We start from the raw sequence: 14,526 nt of genomic DNA, 5'->3' as shown, positions 1-14,526 counted from the left end.
CATGTGATCGTGTTGATAATAAACATAGCTAACAGACTACCATAACACAATACGTTTGGAGCTATGAAAACACATTCATCTTTTCAGCAATGTGTGGCATTTCAATGTATCGGTTTTTGTAATTAATTAAACGCAGTTTGTAACACATTTCTAGCTCTTGGCACAGATAGCAACAACATTTCATTCCATTAAGGTAAATATGCTTCGTGTGAAAGCAGGGTCATTTCGAAGCCTCGAAGTCCCACTTGATTTTGTATACACGTGCCAGCACTAAACATTTCTTATACATCATTTCATTGTGACATTTCAGTTTTGGGCAAAAGAAACACCAACTTTCCGTTGTGAAATACAATAACAAAATAGATATTTTGCGTAAAAATTATAAAGTCAGTTCGAAGCCTCGAACTCTCAAATACATTGTTCATGCGCGCCAGCACAGATTGTCTAATGAGTTGAGCTATACGGCTGCCTCCCGTTCTACAGCTCTTCACCTAAACCAAATCAAAGACGTGTAGTGCATGCTTTGGACTGATTACGTCCTAATGGGCACGGCAAACTGTGCTTCATAGTATTTCACTATCCTAGGTGGTTCGGACTTTCAGTCAAATTGCACATTATGGCTCTCCAAAATACCGCCCCAGTGGGCTAAACGATTTACCGTTTAGATGTGCGTTCAAAGTCATGATTTATACAAGGAAGCACCTTTCATTGTAACATTGCCCAGCTTGATTTCTGCAACTCGATACAAACTGCCACATACTTTCTGATTGTGCTGTGTTTTCATACTCTCCCATATTCAATGGTACCTGTGACAAATAATAAAATACAGTGATTAAATAACCTACCAAGCCCGTGCCTTTCACACATTCACATCAATAAACTCAAGGTCAGAGGCCAGGTCAGCAGAAAATATTTCAACACAAATATTTCAATTCATCCAAGGTGTACGCCTAAAGCTTCATCACAATTATGCCCCTGGGGCTGTAAGGTGTGATATTTAATTATAAATCTTGACTCTAGGCGTCTAAGCTCTTGCAGTCTATTACCGCCTCTTTCCCTCATGGGCACTTGGTCTAGTACCACGTAAGAGAGGAGGCTGTTGTTACTCCGGTGGTGGGTTGCAAAGTGTCTAGCCATGGGATACTGTTTGTCATTGTTTTTTATGGCTCTTAAGTGCTGTAAGATCCTGTCATTAGCTGGTTTAATTGTGCTGCCCACATAGAATTTCTTACATGGGCATTTCAGTGCATAGACCACATATTCTGTGTGGCACGTCAGGTGTTTGGTAATTCTAAAGGGCTCAGGGCCGTTTCTAGGTGTTTTGCCGCCCTAGGCGAGAATTGAAAAATGCCGCCCCCTCCCTTATACTACGATCACTTTCGCCCCCCGTCATCCAGGATAGAAGAATTAATGCATCAGATATAAAACAACTTGTATTCAACATTAAACGATAAAACACATCAAACATTAAATATTAGAAAACGCAGACTTTGAAACCAATTACGCATAACAGATGTACTGCCATGCTTCTCCTGGTTACCAATTTCTTTATTGCAGGGTTTTAAATTTTTTTTTTTAATTAGTTGAGGCCCACATTTTGCTTTGGGTGTGCCACTTTTTCAGGACAACCTTAAAGCAAAATCTGTTGAACCAAATAATGTGCTTATTTGCTTAATGCACTCATAATATATACCTAATAAAAACCAATGAGTGGGATCTTACCTTATCTGATGTTACTTCTTGTGATGTCACTTACTGTAATGCCACACATTGTGACATCATAGGCTATGTGGCCCAATAAGCACCAATTGTGGCTAGATTTTAGTACTCAACTGTAGGGGCAACAGGGCATTTTTTCTTTCAAGCAATAGGACCCAAGCCGCCTTTAATCATGATGAACAGCCTCCAATTGAGGTCTATCCATAGTCCGAATTATCTTACATAATCCTCCTAAATCTTTTAATTTGTACCACAGAAGGGCTGGCAGTGGTGAAATGCTGTGGCACTGGCGCTCCGCGCACTTGACACCAGGCTCAGAGAGTTCCACGCATTGCTGGAATGCGCGCAGCTCAAGGAAAGGGGAGTCTCAGAGTTTAAACTACTAGTGGAAGGCACACGCTCTTCACGGCCTTCCTTTTATTTTATTTATTTATTTTATGTGTTTTTATATAGCGCAGACTTTACCCGAAGGTGTCAGAGCGCTTCACAATGGGAACAGTAATGATACATGTGGAGAAAATTACAAGTGAACAGATTACAAAGCCATACGTTAAGTTACATGACAAAGAAGTGACAATTGTGAGCAAACAAAATACAAGAGGTAGCAAACGGTGCCTTACAGGAGGAAAAAGTGACATGTGTGCAGGATACAAAAGCGTACAAAGTACAAGTAGAGGTATAATACTGGAATAAATGGCAGACCTCCACTCAACCTGGCACCTGTGCTCTACACTCTTGACACCAGGACCAGGCAGAGACAGTTAAACACATTGCTGGAATGCGCGCAGCTTAAGGAAAGGAGGGCCTCAAACTTTAAACTAGTGGAAGGCACACACTCTTCGCGGCCTCCCTTGACCCCCTCTCCAGTGTCCTGACCTCCACCCAGCCTTGCCCGCATGCACAGTGGTGGAGGGATTCTATCACCTCACTGACTGGAGCCGAGGCCTGCCGCCTGGACCTGGGGCGGCAGATGCCAATCACAATGCCTGTCATTTTATGACTTTTTGAATTAGGGCCTGCTGCTGCAACAAACAAACAATTAACAAAGCCCACGCAGACATATCTCTCACAGATGTTCCCCCGTCTCTGGAGCCGTGAGGACCGGGACGAGCTCTCACAGGCCTTTTTTCAATTAAGAGTAGGTACTGTAAATATTTTGCACATTCGCAGAAGGCCTGCATGAAGTTCGTAATATTCGCTTCACTGTAACTGCGCGGTAACTAACTTACTCACCTGTGCTCGGGTGAAAGAAAGTCACGTCCACGCGCAAGTCCGTGCAGTTTGCAGGCTCAGAGGCTCATGCTCTGCTGTCCTCAGCTCAGTCAGATGCTCTGCGCTACCACCGGCACTACTACTGCGAGACTCTGGGGTCTCAAGCCAGGCCAGCAGGAGCCGAGGACTCGGAGTAGCCGGCCGCCAGACAGGACAGGTCTGTGTTGTTCTTGTGGTGCACTGGCAGCAGTCAACAGGTCGTCAGGCCTGGAAGTCAATCACCGCTCGAGGATTGGCCAAAATGATGATGCCTAGGGCCGTCATTGGTAGCGCTATCCCGCGCTACTAGATTAACGGCCCAGGGGAGGGACCCGCACATGATAGAATACTAGTGTGTACCGCCAGTGAGCTCATCGCCACTCGCGCCACAAACCACCACTAAGCTAGGGTGCGCTGCACTGCGGAGCAACAATGCACTAGTACAAGGATAAAGAATGGTGCGCTTGCACTCCACTTATAGGTGCTGCTGCCTGCGTGTTTTTTGCCGCCCTGTACATTTTGCCGCCCTAGGCGGCCGCCTAGTCCTGCCTAATGGCAGAAACGGCCCTGAAAGGGCTCACCCAGATGGGATAGTTTTATCTCTTTGACATGGTGGCTAAATTTGCACGCTTTACACCGGCCACAAACATAAAATCCCTGGATTGGATTACTTTTCTTTTTGTTGGCTATCAAGGTTTGACACACTTTGTCCTTCAAACATGTTGGTTTCCTGTACGTGATTTGGGGGTAGTCTCTGATACTTTGTTGGATATCTTTATCAGTCTTGAGGGCATTCTAATATTTATTGATTGCTCCTGTGACTTCTTTAGTTTGGGAGTGGTAATCAGTAATGAATCTCACTCCTTCTTTCATTTCTTCATTTCCAACTTCATTGGCCAAGGGTTGATTAGTATCCCTCTCTTCTACTTTTCGTACAGCCTCTGCGATACATTTTTTACTGTATCCTCTGGACTTAAATCTGTCGCACATGATGTCTCTCTCTTTTTCATAATCCAGCTGTCTGGTACAATTTCTTCTGGCTCTCAATAGTTCACCAAAATACATTGAAATGCCACACATTGCTGAAAAGATGAATGTGTTTTCATAGCTCCAAACGTATTGTGTTATGGTAGTCTGTTAGCTATGTTTATTATCAACACGATCACATGATTTACTTTAAATGTTGGATGCAAACAGACTCTTGTACTCATGAGAAAGGGAAGGTGATTCCCGAAACGCGTCGAGTAGGGCTGTGATTAAATCCAGTTTTTGAAAACTATCTGTGGCCTGGAGATCGTTCGTGTGAATTGTGAACGAGTTTGGTGGAATATATATATATATATATATATATATATATATATATATATATATATATATATATATATATATATATATATATATATATATATATATATATATATATATATATATATATTCAAAATGAGTTTGATCTTCACATTTTAGGTAACCATAGATGAAGAGAGCTCATTTTAAGTTAGACTTAGTTAATGTAGACCTCATTTAAACGACTCATGCTAATATTGAAATGTGCCTTTTGGCTGTTGTGATTCTCGTACTCTACCTCTTGTTTGAAGAACCAAGCTGTAGGTGTCATAATTGTTGCAATTATCACAGCTTCTTTGAAAACTGTTTATCATTGTGAGTGTCACCAAAAGCTGAATCGTGAGTTTTCTACACCTGTGCCCGGGACAATCTGACTGCAATGCATTATCCGTTGCGAGACATCTCTTAAAGGTTGTGCAGTTGTGAGCTGAGCTCCCTTTGTGCAATGTCTGGGAAGAGGGGCGAAGACATGATATTGAGAAATGCTGGATTCTGATTGGTCTCCACTTCTTGGGATCTATGAAGAGTACTTCATACTGCTGGAAATTTGGTGCTTTAATTGTGCATTGATGAGTTAGTTAGATTCAGATATGCTTTCTCTCTTGTTTGAAAGCAGATGTCCCTAACCTTGCTTAAGACCCTTACTTGCCGTTGCCCTTGCTCACAGAGGTAAATCTTTGAGAAAATTCTTTGTCATTTAGCCAATTGGATTAAAACTTTTCTGCCTTTTCAAGGCTTCAGTTGCTGACAGCTTCTGTTTAACTTCCCCCAACCTCATTTGAATCCTCAGGTTAGCATTAAGGAATTTCCCTTTAGCGGAAAAACCTTGCCTTCTGTTTGCTATTTTGACTCATTTTGGATTATACAGGACAATGCTTTTATAAATTGAATGTTCATTTATGACTAATTTGAACAGTTTGTAACTTTGCTAATAAACCTTCATGGTTTGCACTTCTTCTCCTCTCTGTTATTCTTGTGGACCTAATATGCTTCACTGTCATTGATGTACTGAGTTGATGTTAAGCCTCAATATGAGACAAAAGTCCATCCTCTTGAGTGCAGCTTGCACTTGGATTTACACCAATGATTTCCATGGTGCAAAGTCCATCCTGTACTGCCTCAATCGCTCCTCAATAAACATAGTGCAACATATCTATGGTCGCCTATTTTCATGGCGCAAAATTCTCCCTCACTTTCTAAATGCAAGAAAACATAAATAGTGAGTTTGAGTAGCTACTACTCGCGTTCAGTAAATTTGCTCTCAAGGTAGGCTTTTGTCCCCAGACTTACTCTAAAATATACGAGCGGGCATAAAAGCATTATTATTGGTAAAGAGTAATTCAGAATTACTGAAATTACTCCAACTACCCCAGTGTATTTAGAATTCCAACCACCCCTATCTAGGTGCGCTTTTTCCATATCAAACTGACAAGGACCTTCTTTGTGTTTCATTTAGAGCTTTACGTAGGTATCCTGAACATTTTACATATATCTGTCCCCCCTAAGATACAAGAATTAAACAATTCCATTTATACGTTTGAGTATGCTTATATTGAACGTGTAGACAAAGTATTACAAGGTAATTTTGTGGACCACATGAATCTCTAAAATTAAATAACATTGATTAACAAGACTAAATACAGATCTATTTAGGAACAGAAGTAATTTAGTGTATGGGTGGGTACAGACCAAAGGGCTGGGAGCAATATCTTTTCTGCTGAGCTGGCAGTTGAATTATGTTTAATATTTTCTTGGAAATCCCCTTCAAACAATGAACAATGTTGGTTGGGGTGGCTGCCAATTTTTAAAATAGTCATACTTTCAGACCAAGTGAAATCTAATTATTACAGATCTTATTCTCCGCATAGCATTGTTGTCTGTGCCAGGTAAATTTAATGGACATGCGTGCAACATTCCATAATGCCACATGCCACATGCTCTTAACACTAAAGAGCAACTTCATGAAAATGTCCAAAGTTTCTCAACCCCAAAAAATCAGTTATTGCGCAATAACATTTCTATGAGTAATTGGGAAACTTCAGCCCTTTCAACTCTCTTGAGAAATGACGCCCCCATCCTTACATATGGTTTCTCTCATCTTCTCGATTTGAAACAGACAGTTTGAAAGTTAATCCATTTCAGAGTTGATTGATCTAAGGCATGGGTGCTCGCAAACATTTGCCCATGGGCCAGAAAATACAATCTGTGCTGTGACCGAGGGCAGCACTGATGTCAGCAGAGTGGCAAATTGGGGGTCTGGGTGGGTCAGGAATTGTGTAAGGAGGGCTAAAAACTTTTTAAATAAATGAGCAAACATTTATTTGCAGGTTGATAAATGCTTGCCTGTTTATTTAACATTTTTTCTGAATATTAGTGCTCAGCAACAAAACAGCAGCTCATCCTACTGTTCCCCAGGGGGCCACATGTAAAAGTCGAGAGTGCCGCAAGCGGCCCCCGGGAAATACTTTGAGTATCACTGATCTAATGGTCTGGAGTATCCAGTGCACATAGGTAAGTCCGTTTCTCCGTCCATGTGCACATGCTTGCACGTTTGCTACACTGTGTAAAAATTGTTGCTTTTTGTGCTGATCTGTGAGTGTTTAGGTGTATTTTATGTGTGGATGTTTGTTATGAGCCTGAGTGTATGCACTATACAAAACCCATACCTACTAACTTTGCCAATGCTTTTGAAGGGCACATCCGCTGTTAGTAAAAAAAAACTCCATGTACCAGTCCGGGATCGCGAAACAATCCCAGACAATAGGCATCCCTGAATATTTCCGTGTTTGATGATGTCTGCTTGATTTTTTAAAACTGTTGTGACATCATTTACGATGGCCCGTTTAAAGTATGTCATTCATTTGTTTTCATTGTCGCCCATTCTGCATATGATGTCACTCTTATTGGCATCATCTAAAAGGTGACAACTGCTGTCTCTTTAGTAAATAACGCACTGTCTAGTTCATGATCTGACACACTACAATAATGTGCAACAATACTTTACTTCACCGTCCACCCAATCACGTTCTCCTGAGCATGAGACTAATAGTAGTACTTCCACGAATCATTCACAATTTTCAGTTTTTGGTGCTTAGTTCATGTGGAATACCTGTGCTAAATTATATTTATAACAATGACAAGTAATGGTGAATGGATGAATTTAACCAATAGCTATTGGATAAGTCCTGCCATTTCGTGTGTGTAAGGGTCGACACTTGATAAACACTAGAACAGTGACCAGCTGGTCACTACAGTGGAGTTTTCAAACAAGAATTGTATATTTTCAGGTAACTTTGCCGGGCAGTGGGCGAAAAGATGTTTGCCAAGTTTCTCCTTGGAACGAACTGGTAGACTGTTTCTAGGGCTGGGCGTAGTTGGCGAAGTAGCGCTACAAGAATCTTCGCAAAGTTACGATTAGCACTACGCGAACTGCGTAATACCCTGTTCGCACTGTGCAAGATACCGTTTTCAATGACTGCACAGTGCGGACAAGCATCCGGCACTGTGCAATCATTTTAAACGCCATCTTGCACAGTGCGAGCTGTAGTTATCTGCCGCTCGAGTAGATTTTTACTCGAGCTCCAGCTTTCTCAAAGCGGACTGGTAGTTTCTCAACGGGAGCGGTCGCGAGCATACGCGACCACTAGCAATGAGAAAACTGACCTCCCCGCGTTGAAAATGTCGCCGGGAGGTTTATTTTCCACGCTTGCGATCAGCAACTTGATGTTGCTGATCGCGAACGAGGAAAAAGTCTCGCAGGGATGTCATTTTGCTTGCTCGCGGTCGCCAACTTGACGTTGAGGACCGCGAGCAAGCAAAAAATGACCGTTGCACTATGCTACACTACACTACGCGTGTTTGCACTGCACTACATGCAGTTCGCTTAGTGCGAAGTAGCGCAAACTTTGCAAACGACACAAGAGTAGCGTAGTGATTTGCCAGGGTTACTGTTTTCACAAGTGTCAAAGTGTCAGCTGGTTTAGACTGTTGCAGGAGTTGTCTAGAAGGTAGATTGTTGCAGAAGGGTCAGAAGGCTCAGTGGAGCCAGGAGCAAAGGTATGCTGCTGCATACATGCCCAGAACTATCAAGCCTTTGAATTCTCCTTGCTTTACTCAAAGGCTACAGTGATATTTACAAAACCTTGCAAGGGTGTAGCATTGCTTTGTAAAGAAATGTTAACACATTGCAGCCACTCGTGCTGTGTTATATTACATTACAAGCTGGGAGGCCTACACACATTGCTTTTGGGGCATTCCCAGATTTAATAAAGTTAGAAGAACTGGGAATGCATCAAAATGCTTTCCCCAGCAAGGCATAACAATAAGAAATATGTTTATTTCTTCTTGTTATTTCCGCTTTCCATGTGTGTTGTATTCTGCAACATGTCACCAAGAACTCTTTTTGTGCATTAAGGTGGCCCTTCTTGCAGAAAAAATATTCTGCATGTAATGCAGTCACCTTTATACTATGGTGCAAGGGTGACTATGCTGGCGCTAGGCTGCACAAATTGCCTCAGTGCAAGGAGAGAGGAGAAATGTTCCATATGTCTGCATTTTACTCGCTCCCTTTCACGCAAAACAGTGCAGCAACTTTGGTTGCTGCCCTCCATTGTATGAAAAATGAGTAAATATGCCCCTTAGTTCTAAAAAGGACTGAAGATGCAAATTTAGAAGACTTGTTTTGTCCTTGTATGATGCAAGTCCGTGCAAGGAAACGCAAGTCCTTAACTGGCATTTACTAAGGCACGCAGAGTCACTTTGAATATCTAGGAAATACAAAGTTAAGCAGAACTGTGCATAGTGTTGCCTTGTATTACTTTGCTTTGGATAGGCATTATATGGGTGGAGCATGCATCCACCCATGTATTTTGATGCAAACCCAGAATTATATAATTCTTGTAAACCTGGGTTTGTGCCAATATGGCGTGCCTGCCCAACAGAGGCGTGATGAGGAGAAATATCATTCTGCAGCACACATAAAAAGAGGAATATGCCTCTAATAATTGTTTTTGTGCAAAATGTTACCAGTCGCTCCGGATCCGCCACAGATTCCACGTGGGGGTAGGTGTTGCAGGCAGAGACCGCACACCGTTCGGGTCCCTGACTCCTCTGTGCAGGTCCCACAGGAGCAGACTGCGGGGCACCTTAGGGATACTCTTAGGGTTGCATCACTTGAAGCAGGACCATTTGGCCTGCCTATCACAGACCAATCAAGTTAAGGTTGTATACAAGTTTTTTAATTCACTGTGTAGTACTAGACACCAAGGTCCTGAGGAATTGCTAGATTAGCAAGAAACATGTCGACCTAATCAGAGGGTTGCAGATACCTTCGCCACTTACTTCCGTAGCATCTATCTCGCCTCCCACTTTTTTATCCAAGGGAGTCAGCCACGCTATTAAAAATCCTTGTGGACTGACTTACCTTTTTTAATCACCACCACCTTCTCACGACTACACACTTTTTCTGCCCTCTCACACGCATGCATCATATGGCTGGAACAAAAGATCTCCGCTAAAGAGCCCCTTCGCGGGTGCCCGTCAGACATTGCAGCGCCAGTCTGACGAGGAGCAGGACCCATATGATGAAGCATGACATCTAGCTTGCTGGATGTGTGAGGGTTCTAGTTCCCAAGAGGGAAATTTCCTTTTCTCCTTTCCCTCTTGGCTTTCTCTATACACATACACACTCTTCCTTTTTAGTCCTTCTGGGGAACTTTGTGCTTTATCTTATTACCTTTGTGCAAAATGTCCCTTCCTGCACAAAAACAATCCTGCCTGTAACACCGACACCCTTGCACTACAGTGCAACGGTGTGTGCGTTGGCGCTAGGCAGCACAGAGTGCGCCAGCAGCAGGAGAGAGGAGAAATGCTCCATATTGTCATCAATATGGAGCATCTCTGCTCTCTCCACTTCACGCAATGCAACACAGCAAGGTGCATTGCAGCTTTGCGTTGCATGAAAGAATGGTACATCTGTCCAAAGAGTATTGGAGAGAAAACACCCACCCTCCTCTTTGCCGACGATACCTTGCTCATGTCAAAATCCCCCATGGGTTTGCAAAAACTACTCGATCGTTTTTGCAGTTTTTGTATAGATAGGGGGTTGTCAATAAACACTTCAAAAACAAAGCTGATGGTGTTATCTAATAAAAAGAAACTTAGGAAGGTAAACCTCAGGCTGAATGACACCCCGTTGGAGGTGGTAGAGGAATTTGATTACCTCGGGGTGAGACTTTGCAATAACTTGAGCTGGTCAGCCCATATCGCCAAAATGGTTTTAAATCTCAAAAGGGTTGCAGGAGTAATTCTTAAGAACCAGCGTCGATCTTTTAGTCGTCCCATAGCCCCCACCCTGGCAATTTATGAAGGGAAAGCTTTGGCAGCGGCAGTTTATGGCTCAGAACTTTGGGGGGCGGAAAATACAAAAGTTTTAGCGGTGGCCGAGAATAAGTTTATTAGAGATATGGTCTCGCTACCCTTATCGTCCCCTTTGAAACCTCTTTTTTTGGACATGGGTAAAAAATCGGTTGTGGATCTAGTGCAAATTCGCCCCTTGTTATTCTGGGTTCGTCTTAGAAGGACCCCAGAACTTTATAATTATGCTAAGGTTCTGGATGAGCTTATTAGTTTAAATGTAGCAAACAAAATTAAATGGCTCAACAATTTAAAGAGACTTGTAAAATCAATAGGTCTGGAGGAGAGTTGGATCTCGCAACTGCCACCCCCAAAAGCAATTGTCAAAAAACTTTATTGGGATTGGGTTGTTGCCAAAGAACACAGGAATCCAAACTGGGGTCATTTAACTAGTACCTTCCTTGATCACAAGCCCCTTAGGAAGTTAGAGCCCTTTTTGGATTTTATCCAGGTCCCTCGTGATAGAACATTGTTTCTGAAACTCCGATATGGTATTCTACCCCTTAACTCATTCAAGGCATGTTGGAAGGGACATAGAGGAACAGAGGACAAATGCCCAGGTTGTTCCTGCCCAAAAGAATCCTTGGGCCACTTCCTATTTGCATGTGTAGCATATAAAAAACCTAGAGGAAGGTGGTTGAAACCTGTCTGTAGGAACCTAGGGGTGAAGGACCATAGATTAGCTATGCGTATTTTTTTAACGGATGTTTCTTCAATGTATATGGTCTGTGGGGTGGCTAAATATGTGGCGAATGCTTGGCTCATTAGGTCAAAACTCGTACCTACTGTCTGAATTGTTTTATGATTTGTTTTATGTACAGTCTATTATGGATTTATTATGGATACTGTATATGTACTTTTATGAAATTTTGTTTCGAATAAAGTATTTCAATGGTATTGCAGAGTCAGAAATGATTTTCTGTAATGGTGCTGGCAAGCACTGGCGTGTACTCGACAGAGGCAGTGGACTGTGGAGATGCACCAGGATGCCTTGAACCGTGCCCAGTTGTGTTGGGCAGTGTGTAGAGGTTGGCTGCCTAGACTGATGTAAGTGTGCGTGTCACTGTGATACTTTGTGCAAGACACGCTGGAGGCAAGGGGGCTTTAGGGTCGAAGAGTGGCCCACCCCTGAAAGCGAAGTTGATGCAGGGGCCCTGGACTGTATGTAGTGGCTGGAGGATATGCCTGGAGCATGTGACTTGTGCACAGACAGTCAGGCAGGTTTGATGGCTGCTGAAAGCACCCCAGGCCATCATAGCGCTGTGGCCTCGAGGGGTGTGGGCAATGGAGCGTGCCGTTGCAAACATGCTGGGGTCATACCTCGTGGCCCGGATGCTCAGGAGGCCACCGGATGTGCTGCAGGGGGGCCGAATCTTCTGCTCCGATGTGGCTGCTCTTCCTCTCTGATGTGGCTAAGTCGTGGACGCCGTTCGCCGCGTGTACGGCCGGCACTCTGAACGGGTGAATAAGGCGGGATTCATACCCAATTGTCGCCAGTCTGTTACGTTGGTGAATCCACCCAAGGAGACACGGAGGCTGCAGTTGCAGGTTAACTGGTAATTTATTTCAGAGAGGGCGAGCCGTGCGTACTTTCCTCTCTGCCCCCTGCAATCTACTGTGCGCCCTCACGCTATCCCATCAGGCCCTGTGGCCCGGAACGTGGTTGTCCTGCAACTAGACCGCGACACCACAGCTTCCTGCTCTGCAGTAGTGATTAGAGGTTCAAGTGAGAGTGGAGGGTTGAGAGCGGTAGGTGGGAAAAAAAACATGCATGCTTCATCTGGGAGGAGGAATAAGGGAGTATTATTGAAGGCTTCGAAGTCCCACTGGTGAGAGCGATAGAATGGAAAGAGATGCTGGCGCCGGGGAGGGACTGCCCTCACAGCCAGTAGACGGGATTGTGGCAATATCCTAAGGGTTGCAATGAATAAGGGCTTTTTTACCAAGCTCAATTTCATACAGAACCTGGCTGCCCATTTGGCCTGCACCTTTCCACCCCACTCTCATTCGGAACCCTCGCTAATATCCTTGCACTGGCTTCCCATAAGAAAGGGTGCCCTCTTTGAGTTTCTCTGTCTAGTTTATAAGTCTTTACATGGAAGTGGCCCATGCTGCTTGCAAAACTAGCTGCTGCCCTACATCCCACCCTGCAATCTTAGGTCCAGAGAGCAACTGCTATTATGCTCCTGGTCTATTCGTACGGGGGCTGCTATTTTTCTTTTTTGCCCCCCCAACATTGGAATCAGTTACCATTACAGCTAGGCTCCTGCTCTGACTTAGTCTCATTTAAAAAAAAATCCTTAAGAACTTGGCTTTTTTATCTCTAAACTTAGTCTACTAAAGTTTAACTACTGATCAGTGTGCGTGCTCTGGTGGGGATAAATCCTCTCTGGGGTGATTTGTGTGCTTAATACATTTAATTAACATAACATAACAGGTTCAAGTTGGGAGGGAAAGAGCAAGGAGAAAATGTGGCAGATGCAGTTTCATGGCAGACTCTACTTGGGTCAGCTTGAGAGGGAATGCTAGGCAGAGTAGGAGCTTGGGGGAGGGGAGCACATGGACCTCTATGTCATTGGACAGGGGGGGCTAATTACGGCATGTGACACAAGGTGCATGGGAGCGCCTGGTGCAGGTGGTGTTGGGGGACAGAGGTTATCCAGCCTCAGGGCAGTGGAGTGGGTCAGAAGGGGGGTCTAGAGAACATCCGTGCAGGGTGCCTTGCTTACGCAGGTTGTGACAATTTGAGCGGTAGGTCTTGAGCAGAGTGCCGGGAAGGGGCAAAGTCAGGATGAGGCACACGGAGGGAGTGGAGGATTTAGAGTCGAAGTGCATTGCTTGAGAGGAGAGAAAAAGATCTAGGAAGGTGTATGCCAGGGTGGACCAACGCTCTGATGTGTTGGTGGCACATGGTGCATGGGTGATGACACAAGGAGAGGAGAGCAGGGCATTGAAAGGGAGCATTTGGTTGTCAGAAGCGTGGACAAGTATGAGTGGGCATGAAGTAGTGACCAACACACTGGGTTCCCCTCTTTTTTCAGGGCGAACAGTATGAATGAACAGTGGATTCGGGGGAGCTCAGTGTAGCTCCAACATCCTGAGGAGAAAAGAAGGCTGAGCCCAGCACAGCCAGCAGGACAGCGGCAAGGGACCACAAGATACTGCCCCAAGAAGGTCCAGAACAACATCAGCGGTGCAACTGGCTGGTGTGTATGGCGCTACCCCCTAAACTACAACACGGGACATAGAATCCTGCAGTGTAGGCAGAGTTGGGAGAGTAGAGTACGGCCCCCTAGCGCAGGTCAGAGCGAAGCTCAGGTTTCAGGCAATGGTTATTCCGTGGTGGCAGATGGCAAACGCTGCCACAGAGGATGTAGTTGCCCCTAATCTGGAGGATATCTTGCTGGATTACAATGAGGAGAGTTTGGAAGAAAAGGAATTGGTGGCAGAGGATGCACGGAGGGAAGAGGATGCACAATGGTGGTAGTGCAGGCTGCGGGGTAGCGGGGGAGTGAGGGATTTTCATCGTTCTGTTAATCCCGTGCTGGGCAGCAGCAAACATGGAGGTGGTGGAATGCCTGAATGGGGGCAACAGATGGCAAAGAGCGGGCTCCAGATGGGCACAGACCCTAGCGCCAGGTAAGGATCACCAAAGCGACCATATAGCTGCTGCAATGGTATTGGTTGATGTGGATGCCATGGAATTGCGGGATGGGGTACAATACGGCTATGCAAAGATTTTTATGTGGCGAACATGGGGGTAAGTACAGTAGAGCAGGGCTCCATTGGGACCGACAA

The sequence above is a fragment of the Lissotriton vulgaris genome, chromosome 2_1, assembly GCF_964263255.1.
Source record: "Lissotriton vulgaris chromosome 2_1, aLisVul1.2, whole genome shotgun sequence".
Taxonomy (NCBI): Eukaryota; Metazoa; Chordata; class Amphibia; order Caudata; family Salamandridae; genus Lissotriton; species Lissotriton vulgaris.
This window is presented reverse-complemented; position numbering follows the sequence as displayed.